The following is a 9,728-nucleotide window of genomic DNA, read 5'->3' as shown; positions in this document are numbered from 1 at the left end:
GACTATGGGGTGTTAAAGTCTGCTACTATAAATATTTTGCTGTTGATCTGCCCCTTGAAGTCCACCAAAAGTTTTAAAATATATTTAAGTGCTCCTGTATTGGATGCATATATATTTATAAGGGTTGTATTGTCTTGTTGAATCGATTTCTTTATTATTGTCCTTTTTTGTCTCTTGTTATGGCCTTTGTTTTGAAGTTTATTTTGTCAGATGTAAGTATTGCTACCCCAGCTATTTTTTTAAATTTTCATTTGCATGGGATATTTTTTCCATTCCCTTCACTTTCAGCCTGTGTATATCTTTTGTTCTGAGGTGGGTCTCTTGTTGACTGCACATATATGGGTCATGTTTTCTTATCTATTCAGCTACCCCATGTCTTTTGATTAGATTTTAATTCATTTACATTTAAGATTATTATTGAAAGGTAGTTATTTATTACCATTTTTTCTATGCCTATGTTTCTCTCTGTCTATTTCTTTTACTTCTTAAAGCAGTTCCCTTAGCATTTTTTGCAATGCTGGTTTGGTGGTAATGAACTCCTTTAGTCTTTTTTGTCTGAGAAGCTCTTTATTTTGTCTTCTAGTATTTCCCTTAAGATCAGGAACAAGGGAGTGATGTCTACTTTCACCACTTTTATTCAACATAATACTGGAAATTCTAGACATAGTTATCATATAAGACAAAGAAATAAAAGGCATCCAAATCATAAAGCAGGAAGTAGAACTGCCATTATTTGCAGAAGGCATGGTATTGTATATAGAAAATCCTAAAGACTACCAAAAACCTATTAGATCTAATAAATAAATTTAGCAAATTTGCAGGGTACAAAATCAACACCCAAAAATTTATGGCATTTTTACATACCAATAATAAATTGTAAAAAAGAGAAACTAAGAAAACAACTCCACTTACTAATATAACAAAAAAATAAGAAGGAAGATAAATCCAGTTAAAATGGGGAAAGGACCTAATAGACACTTCTTCAAAGAGGACATACAGATGGCCAACAGACATATTGAAAATGGTCAAGATCATTAATTATTAGAGAGATGCAAATAAAAACTACAATGAGGTATCACCTCACACCTGCCAGAATGGCTACCATCAAAAAATCAATAAGCAAGAAGTGCGGCAAGGATGTAGAGAAAAGGAAACCCTTACGCACTGCTGGTGGAATGCAGACTGGTGCAGCTGCTGTGTGAAACAGTATGGAGTTTCCTCAGATTATTAAAACTGAAACTGCCTTTTGACTTAGTAATTCCACTTCTGCAAATATATCCAAAGAAACCAAAACATTGATTTGAAAGAATATATTCATTTATATGTTCATTGCAGCCTTATTTACAATAGCCAAGATTTGGAAGCAGCTCAAGTACCCATCAGTAGATGAGTGGATAAAAAAGCTGTGGTACATTTACACAGTGGAATAATACACAGCTGTAAAAAAGAAGAAGTCTTTCTGTTTGCAACAGTACGAATGGACCTAGAGAGTATTATGCTAAGGGGAATAAGCCAGTCTTAGAAAGACAATTACCATATGATCTTACTAATGGAAACTACTGAACAAAATAAACTGATGAACAAAATGGAACCAGAAGCATGTATACATGGAAAAGACTGGCCAGTGTCCAAGGGGAGGGGTTGGGGTGGTAACTGGATAAAGAAGGTGAAGGAAATAGCTAAATAACATATATACATACCCCATGAACATGAACAATAATTTGGTAAAAGCCAAGGAAGGAGGAGACAAGGGAGGGTGGAAGTGGGCAAAGGGTGGTGTGGGGATCCTGCAGTAATGTCAAGATTAAAAATGTTTTAATAAAAAAAAAAGGAAATGAGTTTCTTTAGTTACAAAATACATTAGAACATGGTCTCTTTGTGTGTTTTACCTTTTTGCTATTTGTTTTTATTATTCTCTTTCCTGTTATATACACTCATACATATGCATATAAACTTTTTTCTAAACCATTTCTGATTAGATTATATACAAGTGGGCAGAACTAGGTTTACAGTTGTTCATATGGAAGAAGACATTCAGATTCTGATTATTACAATAGCTTTATTAGCTCAAAAGAATGTCACTCACAACTGTAAACCTACTTTTGCCAACTCCTTAACATCATGACCTTTTATCCTTTAGTACTTCAGTGTATATTTCCTAAGAGCAAGGATATTCTCTTATATAATCTTTTTAAAAATATATTTTATTGATTTTTTTAGAGAGAGAAGAAGGGAGAGGGAAAGAGAGACAGAAACATTGATGAGAGATAACATCAATTGGCCACCTCCTGCATGCTTCCCACTGGAGATTGGGACCACAAGTTGGACATGTGTCCTGACTGAGAATAGAAACTGTGACCTCTTGGTGCATGGGTTGACGCTCAACCACTGAGCCACACAGGCTGGGCATGAGCAGTATTCTTAAAAGAGGGTCCATGTGTTACAGTCTGCCTTCTATATAATAGCATGTAAAAGTTCAGAGTAAAATTTTGTTTGAAGAAAAATCCTGAAGTGTTTTTTTTTTTTAATTAAAAAATTGAGCCATTACAATTGAATATCTCTTAAACATAAGAACTCTTTTAATTCTGACACTCTGAACTTAAGAATTTTTTTAGATGGGTTAAAGTCCATTTGAGATAACTTGTTTTCCAATTATCACCTAAAAGATTTTCTTTTAAGTGATGAATGATTGCTACCTTTCAAAATTCTTTTGTTTTCTTGAAAATGTTTTCATGAAAATATCTCATTACATCAAACATGTTTGGCATTTGGAATTCTCAGAACAATAAACTGCTTTCTAATTATCCTGAGAGTAATGAGTCTCAATGTAGAAGTGTTTTGTTATCAGTGTTTAAGGACATTAGAGCATCTGTCAGGTTGAAATGTGTTTACATTTTGCCAAAGATTCTAAAACCCAAATCGTACAAACTAAGCCATTAAAATTCCCAATTTCCGAAAGCAAGCATATGCCACAAAATAATAAGAAATATGAATTTATATTACTGATTAAAAACTAAAATTTTTATTTTCTCCTAAAATAGATAACCCCTATTATCCTGTTTTCCTATTTTAACTTACTGCCTCTAATTTTTTCCATGTCTCACTAATTGATGATTTACTCCAAGTGAATCCCAATGGTTAGCTACAGGCTTATTTTCATAGTCAGTTTAAAGTATTTTTCAATTAAGTGATGTAGAAAATTGTTTCTTTTTTACAGCTTTTACATGAACTACAAAACAGGCATAACTGGCACTGGCCCAATAGTTAATTGCATTTATGTATGATCAAAAGACAATTCTGTCTCTGATTTTTTGGCCCATATAAGAAAAAAACTACATGAAAAAAAAATCAAAGTTGTCTGAATTTTTTCTTTAATGGATTTTTTAAATCAACACCTAGCATACATTTTTCAGGAATCTTATGGTGGACAATGATATTATATTACAGAGAATCTTGTAATAAAAAAATCATAGAAAATAAAATGTAGGTTTCTTTGAGGTAAAAAACCAACATATTTCTATCTTTATTCTGAAATTAGGTGTCTACTTGTAAAAGATTGTTTTGTAATAAGACATAGAAAGATCTCCTTGGGGATCAAAAAAGAGAAGAAACTTTTTCTGTACGTTTTACCTGAGGGGAAGTCATGCTGAAGCAACCTTTTGTTAATCTTGCTTCCTCTCAGCACTACTGCAATTTATAATTTAATATAGCATTATCTTACTCAGTGTTTATTATTGTGGTCAATACATTCTATTGGCTAAAAGGATTTAGTCTTTAATCTCTTTGCTTAAAATGATGGTTATTAGAACATGAATTTTGGCAACAGGTGCACGCTTATTTTCAGGATAAACAAAGCTTTACCACTCATTTCAAAATCTATTCTGCGTTCCGGTTTCATAAGGACAATTGTGCTGAAGCTGTGTTTTAATTTGCAGGCTGGTGGGTTAGTTTGTTAAGGAGAAATAATCGAACAATCTGTATTGAAATCACGCATTTCTCCTCACAGTGCCTGTTGCTTCAGCTGTGAAAACCCTTTTTTGGGGCCTTGTAGTAGAAAATGAAAAGAATTATACTGAAATGGAAATTAAGATCTTCAAAGACTAAAGAAGTTACTGAGGTTATATCATCAGTGATTATTCTGGAAAGAGTCCTCTGGCTTCCTAATCAATGTTTTAGAACTGTCCTGCTTCCTAATGAGGTGAAGAAGAAAGGTACACCTTACTCAGGAGCTTGGGACTGTGCAGTGTTTCATGATGAGCAAAAAACCCATTTGGCTGGGTATTTAAGAGACACATTTTAAGTAAACCCACTACACATTGAGGCTAATTTTGTGTGCCCTAAACAGTTTTTCTACACATCCTTTGAAAGCACCCTTTTGAGGTAAATACTTTCCAGGAGACATTGAGAAAAGTGTTAAGGAGATTCTGAAAGTATTTTAAGAAGAATATGGAATTGTTATGAGGGAAGAGAGTGTTGGGTATTCCTGAGTTGACTAAATATTTAACTTCTAACACTATATGCAAGAGTATGGTTTTATCAAATCCCGTAATAGTGTTTTAGGTGAGGATACAGAAAAGTTTTCTGGGGGTCTTCAAACCCATGTTCTCTACGTTAGCATGGCTTAGTATTATCTCAAAGTCCTTGGTTTTATTACATTTTCTTTTAATAAGATTTTACCAAAAATAATTTGGCCACCGGATAAACCTTTGGAATATCGTTATCATAGGGATAGAGCAATGTATTTCAAGGGATTGTAACTCATTTTTTACCCTGTTCTCCCCTACTTGATATCAAGTAGAATTCCTGCTCTTGACTTCTCTTATATGTCATGTATAACATGTCACTAAACAATATGAACTAGTACTTTTCCCTTATGGCCTGAGCTCCTTTAGGAAAATGTATTAGTATTTTATTGCTGCTTTTACAAGTTACCACAAACTTAGTGTCTTTAAAAAAAAATTTTTTTTTTATCCTCACCCGAGGACATTTTTTAATTTTTTGTTCAGATAGAGTGGGAGGGAGAGAGTGGAAGAGAGAAAGAGAGAAACATCAACATGAAAGGGACACATCGAGTGGTTGCCACCTGCATGACCCATCCAGGGCCGGGGACAAACTGCAACCAAGGCACGCGCTCTTAGCGGGAACTGAACTCTGGTCTCTCTGGACCGCAGGCTGAAGCTCTAACTGCTGAATCAAACCAACCAGGGCTAAACTTTTTTTCTTAAAAATCTTTATTATTATAAACAATTGTCTTATAGTTCCTTAGATGAGAAGTCTGGCACAAGTATCACTGAGCTAAAATCATGTGTTGGCAGGTTTGTCTTCCTTCTGGAGGCTCAAGAGGAGAATCTGTTTCCTTGGCTTTTTCTGCCTGTACAGGGCACACTGTGTTCCTTGATTCATGCCCCCTTTCTCCAAAGACAGCAATACTGCATCTCCCTGACCATCTTGCATGGTCACAACATCCTCTGACTTTCTTCTTCTGCTTTCCTCTTACACATGTGATCAGTTGGGCCTACTGAGATGATCCAGGACAGTCCCCATCTCAATGTTCTTAATCACACCTGCAAAAAAACTTTCCATGTAAGGTAACAGTCACAGGTTCCAGGTTTTAGAACATTTTTAGGGGGCCATTATTCTGCCTTCCACAGAGATGTTACCCACAATATCATTTGACGATGTTTCACCACTGTACCTCTACCGGTACTAATCCCCATCTCTGGTGTTTCTTCTTGTTTAGGGTCCCTTAAAATTACAATGAACCAGGCCGTACCGAGCTGAAGCTGCTTTGCTGAAATAAATAGTATTACTTTTTCTCATTCTTTTTGTTGGTTTAATTCTTGTTTTGCATCCTTTTCTTTCTTTTGATTTTTGTTTTTGTTTTGTTTTCTTAATTTATTTTTGTTACAGATATTTCACCTTTTTTCCCCATTAACACCCTCCTCCCCATCCCCCCCACCCTATCCCAAGCTTTGTGGTCCATGTCCATCGGTTATGCATACATGCATATAAGTTCTGTGATTTATCTCTTCCCTCCACTCCTCTCTTCTGAGGGTTGTCAGGCTGTACCCTTCTTCCACATCTCTGGGTCTACCCTGTTCCTCAGACTGTTATGTTCATTATATTCCACAAATAAGTGAGATCATGTGATATTTGTCTTTCTCTGCTTGGCTTGTTTCACTTAGGGTAATACTCTCCAGGTCCCTCCATGTCATCTCAAAGGATAAGAGATCTTTCTTTCTTAACAGCTGTATAGTACTCCATTGTGTATATGTACCAAAGCTTTTTATCCATTTGTCTACTGATGGACACTGGGGCTGTTTCCAGATCTTAGCTATTGTAAATAGTGCTGCTACGAACATGGGAGTACATATATTTTTTTCTGATTGGTGTTTCAGGCTTCTTAGGGTATATTCCTAGAAGTGGGAACACTGGGTCAAATGGCAATTCAATTTTTAATTTTTTGAGGTAACACCATATTGTTTTTCATAGTGGCTGTATCAGTCTGCATTCCCACCAGCATTGTACTAGAGTCCCCTTTTCTCCACACCCTCGCCAGCACTTGTTTGATGATTTGTTGATGGCAGCCATTCTGGCAGGTGTGAGGTGATACCTCATTGTTGTTTTAATTTGCATCTCTCTGATGATTAGTGATGTTGAGCATTTCTTCATATGTCTTTTGGCCATTTGTGTGTCCTGTTTGGAGAGGTGTCTATTTAATTCCTCTGCCCATTTTTAAATGGGTTCTTTGTCTTCCTTTTGTTGAGTTGTATGAACACTCTCCATATATTGGAAATTAACCCCTTATCTGATATATCATTGGCAATTATGCTCTCCCATGCAGTGGGCTGCGTTTCCATTTTGGTGGTTGTTTCTTTTGCTGTGCAGAAGCTTTTGAGTTTGATGTAGTCCCATGTGTTCATTTTTTTCTTTTGTTTCTGTTGCCTTAGGTGATGTATCAGTGAAAATTCTGTCTGAAATTTTGTTGCCTACATTTTTTTTCTAGGATTTTTATAGATTCCCAAGTTACATTTAAGTCTTTTATTCATTTTGAGTTTATTCTTGTTTATGGTGTAAGTTGATGGTCTAATTTAATTTTTTGCACATACTTGTCCAATTTTTTTAGCACTATTTTTAAAGAGGCTGTTTTTACTCCATTGTATGCTCTTGCCACCTTTGTCAAATATTAATTGAGCATATGTCTTGGGTCAATTTCTGGGTTCTCTGTTCTATTCCATTGATCTATATGCCTGTTCTTGTGCCAGTATCAGGCTGCTTTGAATACAGATGCTTTGTAATATAACCTGATATTTGGTATTGTGATCCCACCTACTTTATTCTTCTTTTTCAAGATTTCTGTGGTTATTTGGGGTCTTTTTTGTTCCATATGAACTTTTGAAGTATTTGTTCTAGTTCTGTGAAATATGTCATTGGTATTTTGATGGGGATTGCATTGAATCTATAGATTGCTTTGGGTAATATGGACATTTTAATGATGTTAATTTTTTCAATCCATGAACAAGGTATGTGCTTCCACTTTTTTATATCTTCTTCTATTTCTTTTTTCAATGTCCCGTAGTTTTCTGCAAATAGGTCCTTTACTTCTTTGGTTAAGTTTATTCCTAGGTATCTTAATTTTTTTGCCACTGTGATAAATGGGATTTTTTTTTAGTTTCTCTTTCTGTGGGTTCATCATTAGTGTATAAGAATGCTGTCAATTTCTTGACGTTAATTTTGTATCCTGCTACTTTGCCAAATGCATTTAAGTCTACTAGATTTTTTTAAAACTCGTCTTTATTGTTGAATGTATTATAGATGTTTTTCCCTTTTTTCCCCATTGACCCCCATCCTCCCCAATCCCATCCTCTTCCTGTCTTCCCCACACTATTGTCGGTGTTTATTGGTTATGCATGTATGCATAGAAGTTCTTTGGTTTATCTCATCTCACCCTCTATCCTCCCTTCCCTTTGAGGTTCATTTGTCTAACAACCAATTTGTACTTCTTAATTCCTTCATCTTTTTCATCCATCCCTTCAGCCCCCACCCATCTGGCAGGCAATAAAAAGTTCTCTGTACCTATGAGTCTGTTTCTGTTCTGCTTGTTCATTTTGTTTGTAGACTCAATTGTTGATAGATATGTATTGATTGCCATTTTATTGTTCATATTTTGTTCTTTGCCTTCAAGAAGACCCTTCAACATTTCATATAATACTGGTTTGGTGGAGATGAATTCCTTTAGCATTTTTTTGTCTGGGAAACTGTTGATATTTCCATTGATTCTAAATGATAGCTTTGCAGGATAGAGTAATATTGGCTATAGGTCATTGTTTTTCATCACCTTGAATATCTTTTGCCACTATTTCTGTCCTGCAAAGTTTCTGTTGAGAAATCAGCTTACAGTCTTATGGGAGCTCCTTCATAGGTAACTGACTGCTTTTCTCTTGCCACTTTTAAGATTCTCTCTTTGTATTTACCCTTTGGCATTTTGATGATGATGTTTCTTGGTGTGGATTTCTTTGGGTTCAACATGTTTGGGACTCTGTGCTTCCTGGACTTGTATGTCTGTTTCCTTCACCAAGTGAGAGAAGTTTTCTGTCATTATTGTTTCAAATAGTTTTTCAAATTCCTGCTCTCTCTCTTTTCCTTCAGGCACCCCTATGATGTGAATATGGGCACATTTAAAGTTGTCTCAGAGGCTCCTTACACTATCCTCACTTTTTTGGATTCTGTTTTCTTTTTGCTGTTCTGGTTGGGTGTTTTCTGCTTCCTTATATCCCAAATTGATTGTTTTCTTTTCAGCTTTACCTACTCTACTATTGATTCCCTGTAAATTATTCTTTATTTCAGTTAATGCATCCTTAATTTCTGACTGGCCTTTTTATATGTTGTTGATGTTCTCACTAAGTTCCTCGAAGAACTCCTTAAGTTCCTTGAAGGTCTCACTAAGTTCTTTGAAGGTCTCACTAAATCCCTTGGATGTCTCACCAAGTTCCCTGAGAAACTTTATAACCAGTGTTTTAAACTGTGCATCTGTTAGATTGCTTATCTTTGTTTTATTTAGTTCTTTTCCTGGAGTTTTTTTTGTTTTCTTTTATTTGGGACATGTTTCTTCATCTCCTTATTTTTGCTGCTTCCCTGTGATTGTTTCTATGTATTAGGCAGAGTTGCTATGCCTCCTAGGCTTTATAGAGTGGCCTACTCTTGTAGGTGTCCTGTAGGATCCAGTGGCACAGTCTCCCTGATCAACCCAGCTGGGCCTTGAGGTGCACCCCTAGTGTGGACTGTACACCTTTCTGTTGTAATTGAGTCTTGATTGCTGTTGGCACATCAATGGGAGGGATTTACTCAGGCTGATCAGCTGCAAGGACTGGCTGTACCACTAGCCACTGGCCTCTGACTACGTGGGAGGATCAGTTGTGCAGGGACCCACCACACAGAGCAAGACTTACTTCAGCAGGGCTCTGGTAACCACTGAGTCCACTCATTGAGTGTGTCACTTGTGGAGGTGTTTTGATGTGGTCTGAAGCTGTCCACCAGGTGTGCTGGCTCTGGGGCAAGGTCACCCACTGCCTGTGTTCTATCCAGGGCCACCCAGCATAAGCTACAAAATGATCTGCAGATGGCTGCTTCTTGGGCTGGGCTTGGAGGTGTCCAGGAAACGCCAAGTTGTGAACCAAGGCTGGCTGCTTCTAGTGTCAGGCCTGGGGCCACTTAACAAGAGGTATGGG

The sequence above is a fragment of the Molossus molossus genome, unplaced genomic scaffold, assembly GCF_014108415.1.
Source record: "Molossus molossus isolate mMolMol1 unplaced genomic scaffold, mMolMol1.p scaffold_m16_p_7, whole genome shotgun sequence".
NCBI lineage: Eukaryota > Metazoa > Chordata > Mammalia > Chiroptera > Molossidae > Molossus > Molossus molossus.
Note: the sequence above shows the minus strand (reverse complement) of the source record.